The sequence below is a fragment of the Elaeis guineensis genome, chromosome 11 (assembly GCF_000442705.2).
Source record: "Elaeis guineensis isolate ETL-2024a chromosome 11, EG11, whole genome shotgun sequence".
Lineage (NCBI taxonomy): Eukaryota > Viridiplantae > Streptophyta > Magnoliopsida > Arecales > Arecaceae > Elaeis > Elaeis guineensis.
Genome location: NC_026003.2, coordinates 95,758,027 through 95,771,912, shown reverse-complemented (window position 1 = coordinate 95,771,912; position 13,886 = coordinate 95,758,027).

Here is a 13,886-nt window from a genome sequence, read left to right as displayed (position 1 = left end):
TGCAGAGAGGAACAGTTTAACTCTTTAGAGAACAGTGAGGGTACTATTTATCTGCTGGATGGATCGAACTATACGATCAAAAGCATCGGGACGGTCAGTTGGAGGACACATGATGGTGCAGTGAGAAGATTGGGAAAAGTCTGATACATATCCGATTTCAGGTGGAATCTTATCCCACTAACTAGACTAGATTCAAGAGGCTACAGGATGGTAGTTGGTGGAAGAATCCTGAAGATGCTATACGGTGATAGGATTATTCTAGAAGGAAAGAAGAAGATGAGAGAACATTACTACCTGACGGAGAGTCCAATGCGAGGTGGAGCTTCGGGAGCCAGGAAAAGCTCAAAGTAAGATGGAGCTCTAGATGGAGGTGGATCGGGTACGAGACAGGAGACTTGAAAGGATGAAAGGCGATATCATAAGGTGAGATTCCTATTGCCACAGGATGATACCCCGAGCAGGCCTCAGGTTAGGAGGAGCACAGCATACGATGGAGATGGGATCGAGTAGCTTGGCTCAACTCCTATATTTGTCTATTCATGATCAGCAGACGATTGCCCTAGAGCATGAGGACGAAGAGATCCAATAGCTCTCATAGTTAGGAGGAGGCCGAATGTCGAGTCAAGATAAAAATTTTTAAAATTTAATATCTCGAGATTTGATTCATATTGAGCCCACAGTGAGATTTGTGAAGAAAAATGGAGTCCAACGAGTCCAAGATCATCTTAAATGGAGTCCGGATGGTCGAGATACGTCCGATTGAAGTTGGCATAAGACTCGGAGCGGCGGAGGACTACTAGCGGCTGGCGGCGGGCCGGCAGAGCGGTGGTGGCACGGCCGCTTGCAGCCCAGGGGGCGGCCCAATGTGCAGAGCACGGCTCAGGCCCTTGGTGCATGCACGCGGGGTGCGGCCCAGGCCCAAGCACGTGCGCAGGCGTGGCCTCGGCCCATGTGCACCCATGCGGGAGTCCGGATAGCTCAGTCCATCGTGGATCGAGCGGTGCACAGACGGCTCTATAGATCGAGAGAGCGTTTCCTCTCAATTTCTCGCGGTCCATCATGGACTGAAACACCATTTTTGGTTGGTTTCTCGCTGTCTATGGCTTTTTTCGTAGATCGGGTCGTGATCTAACGGTTCTGGGTGTTGCTGGCCGTGATCCAAGGGTCCAGGAAGGTTTTTAAGTGCTGTAAGGAGCCTGTTTCCGATATAACTTGGGTTTTAGGCTTTTAAAATCCTCCTGATCACCGAGCAGAAGGGTGTGGCGTGGTTTTGGACGGCATAAAACCCAGGGAGAGAGAGAGCAGACGCGATGTGCCAAAAAAAACAGGAGCAGAGATTTCAGAGAGATTGTTAGATAGCGATCGTTTCAGAGGTTTAGAGTGATCTTTTTAGAGAAAGAATTTTTGTGAGGAAGTATATGAAGATTGAAGATAAAAATTTTTTTTATAATATTTTTTTATAATAATAAAAATATATATATATATATATATATATATATATATATATATATATATATATATATATATATATATATATATTTTAAATTTTTTTTTATACTGCAACATCGATGTCCACCAACATCCCCGCACTCTATTGCCAACTCTGTGATCTGCCCCACCACCACCGCTGCCACCCGTGCTGCCACCACCCGCTCACGTTCCCCTTTGCCGAGGAAAGGAAGAGCAACCCGGATCTCCGGTCGCATTGCTATTGCGCTGCTTCACTTCTCTTTTATCGGGCCCATCAATCTCGCTATGACCCTCTCCATTTCCTAACCGCTGCCCATGCCTCTGTCGATCGTGCCCCCACCACCATCACCTCCAATGTGGTTGCATTGATTGATAATGTACCTTCGTCGCTGGGTGCTCTCTTTGTCACCTACATCAATCTCCTTAACCTCTTCAGTCGCCTCACTACCTCTCCATGCTATCCCTCTCTATCAGTGAGCACATCATTAGCACCCTTATCACCAAATCTGGATCTGGATCATTGAACATGATCTCAATCAAGATCGATCGATATCATGGATGGAGATCACCGCCCAATTCTTATTCTTTTTCCCACTCTTTTCCTTTTTTTTACTATGACATGTGATATTTTTTAATTGGATTGGTCTATCGCTAAGCTGACAAACCCAATCTAATTAATGATTTCTCCCAATTTAAAGCTACATTCACCACCAGGTTGTTAAGAGATCTTGTCACAGCTTCAGATCCTTCAAGATTTTCATTTATATAATTGAAACCAATTATTCTAATCAATTTCGATCTTATAATTGAACTACATTATATTATATATAAATTTTAATAATTAAAATATAAAATAATATTTATATAGATAATAATTAAATAATAATATATAATATATAAATTATTATATATTTATATTTTGGCTTCAACCAAGTCAAGCTCAAGCTAGTTAACGCTAGCTTCACTCAGCTTGTTCACTAATTGGGCAAGCCAGACTACATAATCTATTTTGCAAGCACCCCACTCATTTAGTAGCTCTACACTGGTTGAGCCATTGGAGCGAAACAGACACCAATAAGTGTTTTTTAATTAATGAGAAAAATAACCAGCCGGTGCTCTAATCAACATCTCTAGGTGATTAGACTGACATCAGAAGAGCTAGCTCATGATACAAATAAGCATAATGTGCTATCTTGTTTGGGCAGCGACCCCCCACCACCCTGTGGGACAGACCCCCAAGATACATCGTTTAGGAAAATACTAGCCAGTCAGTCCCCACTTATAATTTGGCCTTTTCAGCTACAGATACGGCCTATCTCAATAGGAACCAGAACTCACCAATAGAAATGAGCCACATGTGGAATGACATGTGATTCTTGAGTTTAATTGGCACCATTGTATTTCCTAGTGAAGATTTCCATTATTGTACTGTCAATGATGTTAGTCTCATTGTCTGAACTCTATGATTCTATATCGAGTGATGTTAGTTTAACCCTACAGCATGTGTCACGACATATCGCCCTCTACACATCAGGGCTTTACTAGCAGGGCTGAAATTTTGTACACAGGTGATCTCATGTCCCCACTCATTGGTATTTAGAGAAATTCTTTGCGCACGCGGTGCACAACGTGCACATCATCTATGATTGGCTCATGCATGGAGTCAGGACATGAAACGCAAAAAGAATAAATTTTTTTCTTTCGATGCCGTATGTGAGCCGATCACTACAGATGGTGCGCGCAGTTTTACACCGTCCATGATGCATAAATTTTTTTTAAAGGACTTAACTAGTAGACTTACATACCACGCTAGTGATATTATATTTTTCTACTTATTGGGACTTGATTAGTTGGGTCTTGGTAACATGTTCGACTGACCCGTAAGATTTGAATCTTGAACCCTCTCCAAATGCATACCTCTGGAAGAGAGATGCTGATCAACTAAGCTATTAGTTGCTGCTTGGATGATAGATAATTATATATCTATATGAACCAATTATGCTCTAATAAGTTAGAAATAAACTAGTGGCTTAACCCTAGAATATATATGGAGCTCAACAAATATTTTCCATTGAAATTTAAACCATCATTTCCCTCAAGACAAAGCATTAAATAATAATTAGTGATAAGGGCTATCCTTTAAACTCAGGTCATCAAGGATCCACTACCCATTTTAGCTCTCTGTGCACAGATGTGGTTTAGATCCATTGCAAACAAAGAGTTTCCGTTAAGTGGGGATGCAATGTGCTGTGGATTTCAAGATTTTTGCTCAGCTAACTAGACCTACCATTTTCAAGCTTAATTAGTGATTTAACTCAAGGAAACCTAGTTCGAATTAGGTTGGTCAAGTTCTGGTGATCTATTTCCAAATGGAGGTTCTAGACTGTTTTTTCTAATTGATAGCAATGGACATGTTGAAATATCATAATCACCCTAAGCTATATTAAAGGCTGGGAGGATTTGAAATTCTTTCTTTTTATGAAAAAGAACAAGTCAAAGTTATATTCTTTACTGTAGATTGGCATGTGTCATACATATCATTTAGTGATTAGCAACACAAGGCAAAGCTTCGTAGGCACAACTCGGAGTTTGAATCTCATAGTAAGCATTTCTATTTAAATATATAAGTATGCTCTTTACCTATAATTATCAAAAAAAAATTTCAAGGAATGAAAAATATTATTGATATTTTTTAACTTGGTTCTGAACTCCAATAAAGAGAACTAGCTGTTCAAATTAAGGGGAATGAAAAATAAAAAAAATTTGAAAAATTGCTTGATCTCTGGAGTGAAAATGCTGCTTATTCACTAGACGTAGTTATTATTAACTAATGTTTGTATTCTTGTTTAAATTTTAATTTTTTGTATAATATTATACTTCAATTTTTCATGCTTAGGCCCATGAAACATCTATGCTTATTAAAATGTTTATGCATGCCAAAAGGATGTTTAAGGAAAATTGCAAACAACCAATCTAGTATAAAAAATACTTCACATGCATCCTAAAGATAGATGACCATGTACAAGTTATAACAGAAGCCAAGATGAAATATACACATGCTGGAATAATCTTCCTTTTAGAAATCCATGCAAAAGTTATCAGTGTCCTGCTCATATCATTACTATTATCTTTACAAATTGGGTGACTATTCCATTAGTACTTTTCATTCACCATGTATCTAATGTAAAGAGAAATTGCAACACCACTGGGGATGATCAGAGAGAAAATGTACAGAATGGTGGACGACCCAACTTGTTGGGCACTGTTTATAATTGCTAGATGTATATATATAAGGATGTGTATTGACTGTAATTTGAGTAGTGATCCTTAAAGAAAATAAAGAGTAACTGATCAAACCTATTTAAGGGAATAATACATAAAAACAAAAGTTGTGTGGGAGAATGGAACCCCTGGTCCCTTCCAAAGGTTAAAAGTAGGAAGCTCTCCGAGGACTACGTATAAAGAACACCTTTTAGTTAAATCCAGGCGATCATCGACTAGATTCGCTCCATCTTCTGCGGCGGTCCAGGTGTCACCTCTATTGGTCATCGTCAGAGGGCGCCAAGTTATTGGAGTGCGCTGCCTACCACCTTACCATGACTCAAAATTGGGACCACTTGGTTAGGTTAGGAAAAGGAATACATATATTCCAATCAGAAAATGTGGAATGGACCTCCAACTCACGCTGCTGGCGGGACAGAGATTTGGATGTATGAGGTGGCAGAAATGACTAGACCCTTGAGACAATGTGATAAGTTTCAAACTAGTGTCCAAAGCGAATTAATGCTGGGTTTATGCATGTCCAATGACCTAAATAGACCTTCAGCACTTGTATGGATGGAACTAAGTAGATTGTTTGCTTATATGTTGAATCTAACCCAAATTTGGATTCTGCATATGGTTTGATCGTAAAATATGAAATTAGACCTCTTAATGGGCTGAACTTTTTTTTTTTTATTTTTTTTTTTATACAATAGAGTACTCATATATTATCAATATGAACATAGTTAAAAAAATAAAAAAAAACATCTCGAAATGCTTAAGGCATCTCGATCACCGAATCCATAAATACAACTCTTCTAGTGTGCTCTGATACAAAGAAGCATCCAATCGCCGTACTGTTGGCCTCACAATAGATGTATTGATTTCGATCGAGGAGCATCCCTGCAAAAGATATAAAATATCGTTAAGAAGGGGATGAGCAACTCCAATCCTCTACTATTTTTGTGGTCAGTCAATAATCGTAGCAAATCATCTCCCACTATTAGTCTCTCCGTCTATAACTACTACTCGCAAATGATATACCATTCCATGCTGTTTGCAAATTCACTGTAAGATGGTACTTTCAAGAAATGATATCCACCATTGTGCCACTAGTTTGGAGTCAAACTGTAGTTGATGAAGCCAGCACCATCTCTAAAATGAACCAGCACATCTCTAAAATTTTTAACACTGCTACTAAAGTGGGCTGGACTTAGTTTACTTGAATAGTAATAATGTAGTTCTGGGTCTAAATTGAAGACATATCCTGATACAGTTGTCCTTTGAACAATAGATCCATGCTCAACTGAGTTGAGTCAGGAGACATTACCTGTGCTGGTCCAAAAATATTCTGGGATGGAGCCGCGGGGCAGTCTTGGAAGGTAAATATCTAGAGAGCAGGCTTGGAGATAGTAATTAATTATTTTGAGAAATATGATTGGAATGGTCCCATCTCGGACAATTGTTAGGTGGGGACTGGAAAGGAATATGCTGCCTGCTGAGCTGTCCTAAATTTATGCGCGGTCTTTGTGTAGGGTCTCTTACGGCCGCCGGTGGCGGCGGAGGCGGCTGAGGAGCGGTGGGAGGATGGGGATAGTGGGAGTGGGATCCTTCACGGGATCTAAGGGCTTGATGTCTTCCATCCCCGTTGGAAAGTGACCTGTCACACCTCTGGTCCCCCCGAAGTATCCGCCGCCGTCTACGGCGGTCTGGCGTTCGAGGGGGCAACAAGATTCGGAGGGTGGGGAAGAAAGAGAGGCGGTGGAGTCTTTTCACTTTTATCGTGGGTCCGTTCAATTATATTCTACGCACCTCAGCGCCAGGCCCATCAGGTGGAGCACAAAGATGCGAGGAAAAATGTCATCTAGATTCCGCCGTCTACTGTAAAGATACAATTCCTGTAACAGTGGCATCTAGATTAATCCTTTTGTTCTTCACCTTTTTGTTTTTTTTGAGGGAATGCTGCTTATCTTGTTTCACGCGGGACCACTCACCACATTTTAATAGAAAACTTAAAGCTTGGAACTATGTATTATTGAATGGCTCACACCCTCAACGTGGAATGGGAAGATTCATCTTCACTTTTTTGTATGGAGATATCTGACTGGCATTGCCTGCAATGATTCAGAAAGACCGCAATCTAAAATAGAGATAGAATAGAATCATCACTTTGGCCTTAAAACTCGCCTCTTTCTCGTCAACATCTCGACTACTTTGCTCCTTGTATGGGATAAATATAAAAGAGATCAGATCTACCAAAATCCAGATTCCATTTCAAACTTGCTAAAGATCAAGATATTAGAAAGATGGTGAATTACAGACAGTCAACTGCGACAAGGTATCGGATCCATTTGAGGGGAGAAAACTTATTTTTTTCGTAGGACATGAAGCACCTAACGAATTAAGCAAAAAAAAAAAAAAAAAAAAATATACTTAAAAAGGCTGTTTCAAAAACCTCATTCACCACTCCTATGTTGAAAAAAGTCTTTGAACTATTTCTCAATCGAAACCGGTGCTGCTGGCTCATTCGACCTGTCAGTGGTTAAATGGAAGTCGAATAATGACACAATATGCACATCGTGATGGGAAAATATGGATATATGCATTCGGAAAAAATCTTCAAATATATGGTTCGGCAACATTTTTTTTTTTTTTTTTTTTTTTTTATCAATGCACATTTATATTGTTATATTTCTTAACCATATTAGGTTTATTAAGATTATTAGGCATGGCAGACAAATTAAGAAGTTAGAAACGAGGCGTCTGTGCATGCGTGTGCATATGCGTGATAGAGACCTCCATTGCGGAAGCAAGCCATGTTGGTGTGTCCCACGAAGGGTCCAGCGGTGCTAATTGTACTGCTAATTTGTTCCACTAAGGTAACCTTTATAACCGGACCAACTAGAACGCAGCACGGAGGTTGATGCCTCCATAAACTACTTTTCTTTGAGATGATATTCTCCACAGGTCACAACCCTTGAACTGAATGATGAGGCATGAATGAATTATGTGAGTGAATCATGGCAGCCTGCACGGATGCCAAGTGGGGATGATGGTGGCTTTTTAAGTTGGAGGAAAAGAGGCCACGAGAAAAAAAAAAAAAAAAAAAAATCATATAGTCGTCCTTTCTTTGCCTGTCCTATTCCTTGGAAATTATTACATCATATTTTGCTCTGCTGACCCAACGAAAAAATATCCTGGTCTCGTGAGTTGCAACGGATGTGTTATACTCGGACGAATACACGTTATGCCTTCATCATTATCCATTATCCGTTGATAAGAATTGTACAAGTTCCGACCCAGTACTATGGCTTTTTGGTCGAGAACGAGGCAAAAAAAACGACATACGTAATGGAACATGGGTGGCCCTTCATGTTCTATTAACAGTGATACCAGCACCTAGGTTTGATGTTCGTTGTACTCACCCATAGGACTGGTGTATGAAGTCCATATTCTAATTTTTTTTTTTTTAAATTTTATTTAAAAATTAATTAGGATAAACTAGCCAAAATTTGGATGGGAGCGAGACTACAATCCAAGTTGTTTATACCAACCTTCAGTAACTTCATCAACTACATGAACCGACATCCTCAATTTTATAATATTTCTGAAAAACTTATTTTTAACAATAGAATAACCAGAAACTGTTCTAAAAAGCTATCTTAAAGCAAACTTATCGTTCATTGCATGAAGTTTAACATTAGACTTAGGTGCATAATGCCTGTGATATTATGATTTGACAAGTGTGCAGAGACAGAGAGATAATCATAAGAGCTTTATTTATAATAAATAGATGGAATACTAGTAGATGTCCTAGACTTGCATAATGATAAATCTCCTTGCGGTTTTACCAGAGATATAGATTTAAGTCTCACCTTTATCATGCTTGAGGGTTTTGAATATCTTCCCTTTTATAGGCCCTCTTTTTCTTATGAATAAAAGAAAAAAAGAAGAATAGAAACTTTTACATGAAACTCAGTAAATTAAGAACGGAAAAGAAACAACACTTTTTTGCTATATTGTAAAAATACTCATAGCCCTGATGTGTTTGCATAGGGTTGCAAAACAAAATTGCTGGTGAAAACCCAGCTCTGGAATTTACACTATATAGTTGCACAAAGAAATATCCACAAAAGTTCAAAATACAGTTTACATTGGATTAATGCCTGGTTTCTTTTTCTCGTGACCTAACTAAAACCTATTTTCTAGTTTTATTTGGTCAAAAATCTTTCCCACACAAGAATAAAGCAGTCTAAAGAGAAGGCACGTCTGTTTAGATTTCAGAAAAAATGGGGGTTGGCATTTTTAGCTCCTTATTCTCTTTATTCCCTTTAAATCAGATGAAAAAAATGATACCTCATTCTTTCACCATTAGCCTTAGCTTTTGCACCGGATACTAAGAGCTTTATGGGATACACTATCAGAAATTAGCTTTCATCAAGGAATATCATTGAGGGATCTGTCTCTCAAAAAATCACTGAGGGATTAAAAAGAAATTTTCAATGGGTGTTAAGTTGTATTCAAAATCTAATTTTACTAAGGAATTTTAAGTGATTTGCAAGGATTTACCGGCTCAGTAAATCTCTTGAAAATCCTTCGATAATCTAAAGGAATTTGTGAGTAATTATTCATTAATTTTTACTGAGGATTTGTAAGGAAAGTTTGTTCCTTCAAGATTTATCAAGGGATGAATCTCTTGGTGCTAATAAGATATTTTTAAAAATAAAAAAATTCTATTAGAAAAAATTTTTTCTTAAAATTTCTTAATGATATTGAAATATAATACCAACACTACAAGAATTGAGGTATTAATGTGACATAATAATGACGACATGAAAAATTGAGTTATTTAATCTACTATTATAATATAGAATCATATAAGATACAGAGCAAATGAGGCATTTAGCCATTTGCTAAAGAAATCTATGATTCAATTGGAAGAAGGAAAAAGGTACAAAAACTAACAAAAGTAAAAGTTTTACATCCTCTTTAATTTCATTGTTCATTTAAAATTGAGTTACATCCTTATATTCGTAAGGATAAGATTTGTTCTTACTCAAACTTGGTCGGATTCATCTTCCCAATTTCTATATGACTTGCTTTCCTAAATAGACATAACTCATATAAATAAACTGTAAAAGCTAAAATTCTACAGATGGTAGATTTTAACTTTTACATAAACTTTACTTTTATCACTTCATTTAATTTCTTTAGATTAGGAGATATATTTGATTAAAATCTTACCTAAAAGAGAAATTTTTGATATGATCGATCCATTTTGGATCCTTTGCAAAGAAATTTAGATCTGATAGCTAGGCCATCCCTTATTAGGAGGGCATAATTATGTAGATCTCAAAAAAAATTTTATTTTAAAAAACGATCATTAAAATGAACATCATATGACCAAGTTTTGTCTTAAAAAATTTAGCTTATGACTTGGCTTCCAATATGATTGATCTCATATGTAGATCCTATCCATTTCTATCTATAGTATTCAAAATGATTTGCATCAAGTCCCATGATTTTTCTAGACCATATTAAGATCATCTTTAAATATAATTAGTTAATTTAACTAGATGATATACATGTATGATAAAGAGTTTACGAAGCTTGCTTTAGGAATGAAATACATCATGACAAACTATAATAAATATGAATGTATTTATCACATGAAAAGTTGTAGCATGCAATATAATTTAAAGAAGTTATCGTTGTTTATCAACTTATAGACTAGATGTTTTATGAATAATAGGAAAAAATTAGAAAAAATAAAAATGTATTGCATTCAATTTGTCTTTGAATTGATATTGTTTATAGGAGATTTGAATCAGATTAAACACAATATTTAAACTGATTTAATTTGGACTTGAGTCCATTCCCAAAATGAAAATTGGTATGCTTTTCTTGATCCATCTGATTAATGCCATATTATGATTATCTCCATTTCTAATATGAAAATCATGTGCTAAACAAAATAAAATTGTGCCCACCGCCCATTTTAGAAAAAAATCATGCCCTTTTCTATCTCTCCCAAGTAGAAGCCCTAGCTAACGATCTACATATTGCATGCACCAGGTGCAATTGGATCGTGCCAAATCCCACAGTGGATAATAGGCCACGTTACCCGTTGCATTTCACCAATTCTCGTTTGCGTGCTGTCCAGTGTGCATATGCTCCAAGATTTGCCCTAGTTCACTTGGACTTGGTGCATGAAATAATTTCTCTTAGCTAATGTCTAAGCTTCCATATTCAGCCACTCCAAGCCTCCCACACGATTGAGCCCTTTCCCATTCCTCCAAAGCAGAAGCCCTATTTAACACTATAAGAAATTTGACTATTAGCGACGGCTAATTGCCATTGCTAATAGTCATTTTTTATTGCTAATATTATTAGCGATGGTTTACTATCACTAATTGATGGTCAAAAAAATTCTAGTCGCTAAGGCAGTATTAGCGATGGCTTACTATCGCTAATTGATAGTCAGAAAAATCCTAATCGCTAATTGTCCTTATTAGCGATGGAACTTTTATCCATCACTAATGAAGACTATTAGTGATGGCATTAGCGATGGCTAAGTTCTGTCGCTATTTATTTTTTATTTTTAAATAAAATTTTAAAAATAATTAGCGACAGCTTTATTATCGTCAATGCCATTGCTAATAAGTATTAGAGATGGCTCAAGCCATCGCTAATACCATCGGTGATATTTAATTTTATTTTTTTAAAAAAATATAATAATATTTTATTATTAGTGATGGCTAAAGTCATCACTAATATCGTCAGTAATAGTTAATTTTATTTTTTTAAAAATTAATAATAATATTTTTTTAAAATATATTTTATTAATCACAATCAATTATGATTCCTAACACCTGTTATAATTAAAATTTAAAGATAATATGATAATTATAAATAAAAAATCAATTATATTATATTAAAAATATAAATTATATAATTTTACAAGTAGTATAAAAAAAATACAATACATCAAGACAAAAGAAATCATTAGATCCTCCTCGTCATCCTCCTCCTCATCCTCTTACTTCTCTCCAACAGCTAGTGGATAAGAGCCGGATGTCCTAGCATCCTGAAATGAAGAAAAATAAAATATTATTAATAAATTTCGATACAGAGGTGTATCTTTCGATATGAAGGTATATCTTTCAATACACTCCTTCAATTCTCAAATAGATTATTCCTGCATGTTTCATTCAATGAAACAGAACTATAGACACCTCCGACCTATCAATTGGATGGTTAAATTAAATTTTTAGCTCCCTAGATCCCTTCTTCGACTCAAACCTAAATATGTGAAGCTTCTAAATATGAAAATATAAAATAAATAAAAAATTTATTAATAGAATTACCTGATGTGATGGCTGGGATAACAAGCCCAGCTAATTGCGTAGCTGTGGATCTAGAGAATCTTATGACCGTATCATGGACAGCATCTTAGAAGCTCTGAGGTCGCTGGCTCAGAAGCCTCTGCACGATCTCCTCCATGTACGCATCGCTCCAAGTCTGAAACATCGAGGCCTATGAGAATGTCGAAGAGTATCAACCACTGGAGGGTGAAGCTGTGGCTGAATCCTATGACCCACTCCTACTCACCCCTCTGATGATCTTGAGCCATCCCTCAAGGTTAAGGAGGAGCTGAGTGGACGGGTCATCGCTGTGCCGCACAACGATGTACTCCACGTAATTTGTCTACACAGTTCAAAAATATATTAGTTCTAATATACATATCAGATCCTGTAACAACTTAATAAATATAATTTAAAATTTTATCATGATTTATCGCAATCTAGAATTTAAATAATTATCGATCCTCCTAGATTGGTGTGTGGCCTCCCACAACTATAGCTGGTCTGATGGATGATCCAGCTGCCATTCTACAATAAGTAAATAATAAAATTAAATTAATTAAAATATACATATAAAAATTTTTATAGTTCTAGTGAAGAGTTTTGGTATAGATTTTTTATCAGTCTGTCGGCCACAACATGTATACCGATGGAGTCGCCCATGTGCCTGATCGGATCCTGCTGGGCAGATTCTATCGAGCCCTCTGCCGTCTACTAACATACTCCTTGCTGCTCCACTGGTCGTAGAGGTCATCTTATACATCCACCCACATCTAGTGATCTTTATAGGACTTTCAGTCTGATGGTAATTGGAAATGAAATGTTTGATGGCAGACTGTCGTAGGTTGTGTAGCCTATGTCGAAACCTACATGTGGCCACCTACTCGAAGATCGGACGACCAGCCTCCTAATCTGAGGAGATAAGAGTCGGTTGTCCTACTACAAGTAGAACAAGCATGTATTAATAAATAGAATATAAACCTACCATGAATTATTAAATTAAACATCTTTGACTTACCAAGAATATCTCTCAGGCTGCATCACGAGCCTCGGACGACCAATTGGAGAACTCATTCACCGACCTCGACATCAATCGTCGGATGATCTCCGTAATCACATGAGGCACGGAGTTCTCTATAAATATGCTGCAAAATTGATTTTGAACAATAAATGTTAGATTCTATAATGGTTAAATTTTAAACATATTCAGTGAAGATATAATACTTACGATCGACTCTTAATATGGATGAGCTCTCTATCCTCCGATCGAGTCGAAGATGTTGCAAGTCAGGTGGGTCCTCTACCATGCCTCTGTGTTTGGGAGTTGGTCATTGGTGCGTGTGACTGTGGGGTCACTGGTGACCCCCTGTTCTTGAACCTGAGCAAAAATATCTAATATAAAAAATATTATATTAGTTAACAAAGATAAAATAATATAAATGAGAATATTTAAAGTATTAGAGTTTACTGCAGGGTGTGAGAGGTACAGAATCCTACGAACAGATCACATGATCGCTCTCTCCTCAGAGCTCTGTCCTCTGTTGGCATGGCTTCGATCTCTGGAAGACATGATGTATAATCTCTGAAAATAAAAATAAATAGATTCACTAAATTAATTATACAATTATAGATGGAAATACAAAATTTAAAATGATTCAAGGATTATATACTTAGTACTACTCATGAGCCTTTTCAGATGTCTGGTATCCTTCAGATTCTTCTTCTAATTATTCTTCTTCTTCTACTTCTTCCTTTCTTCTAGTTTTCTTCTTTTAGTTCTTCTTCTTTCTC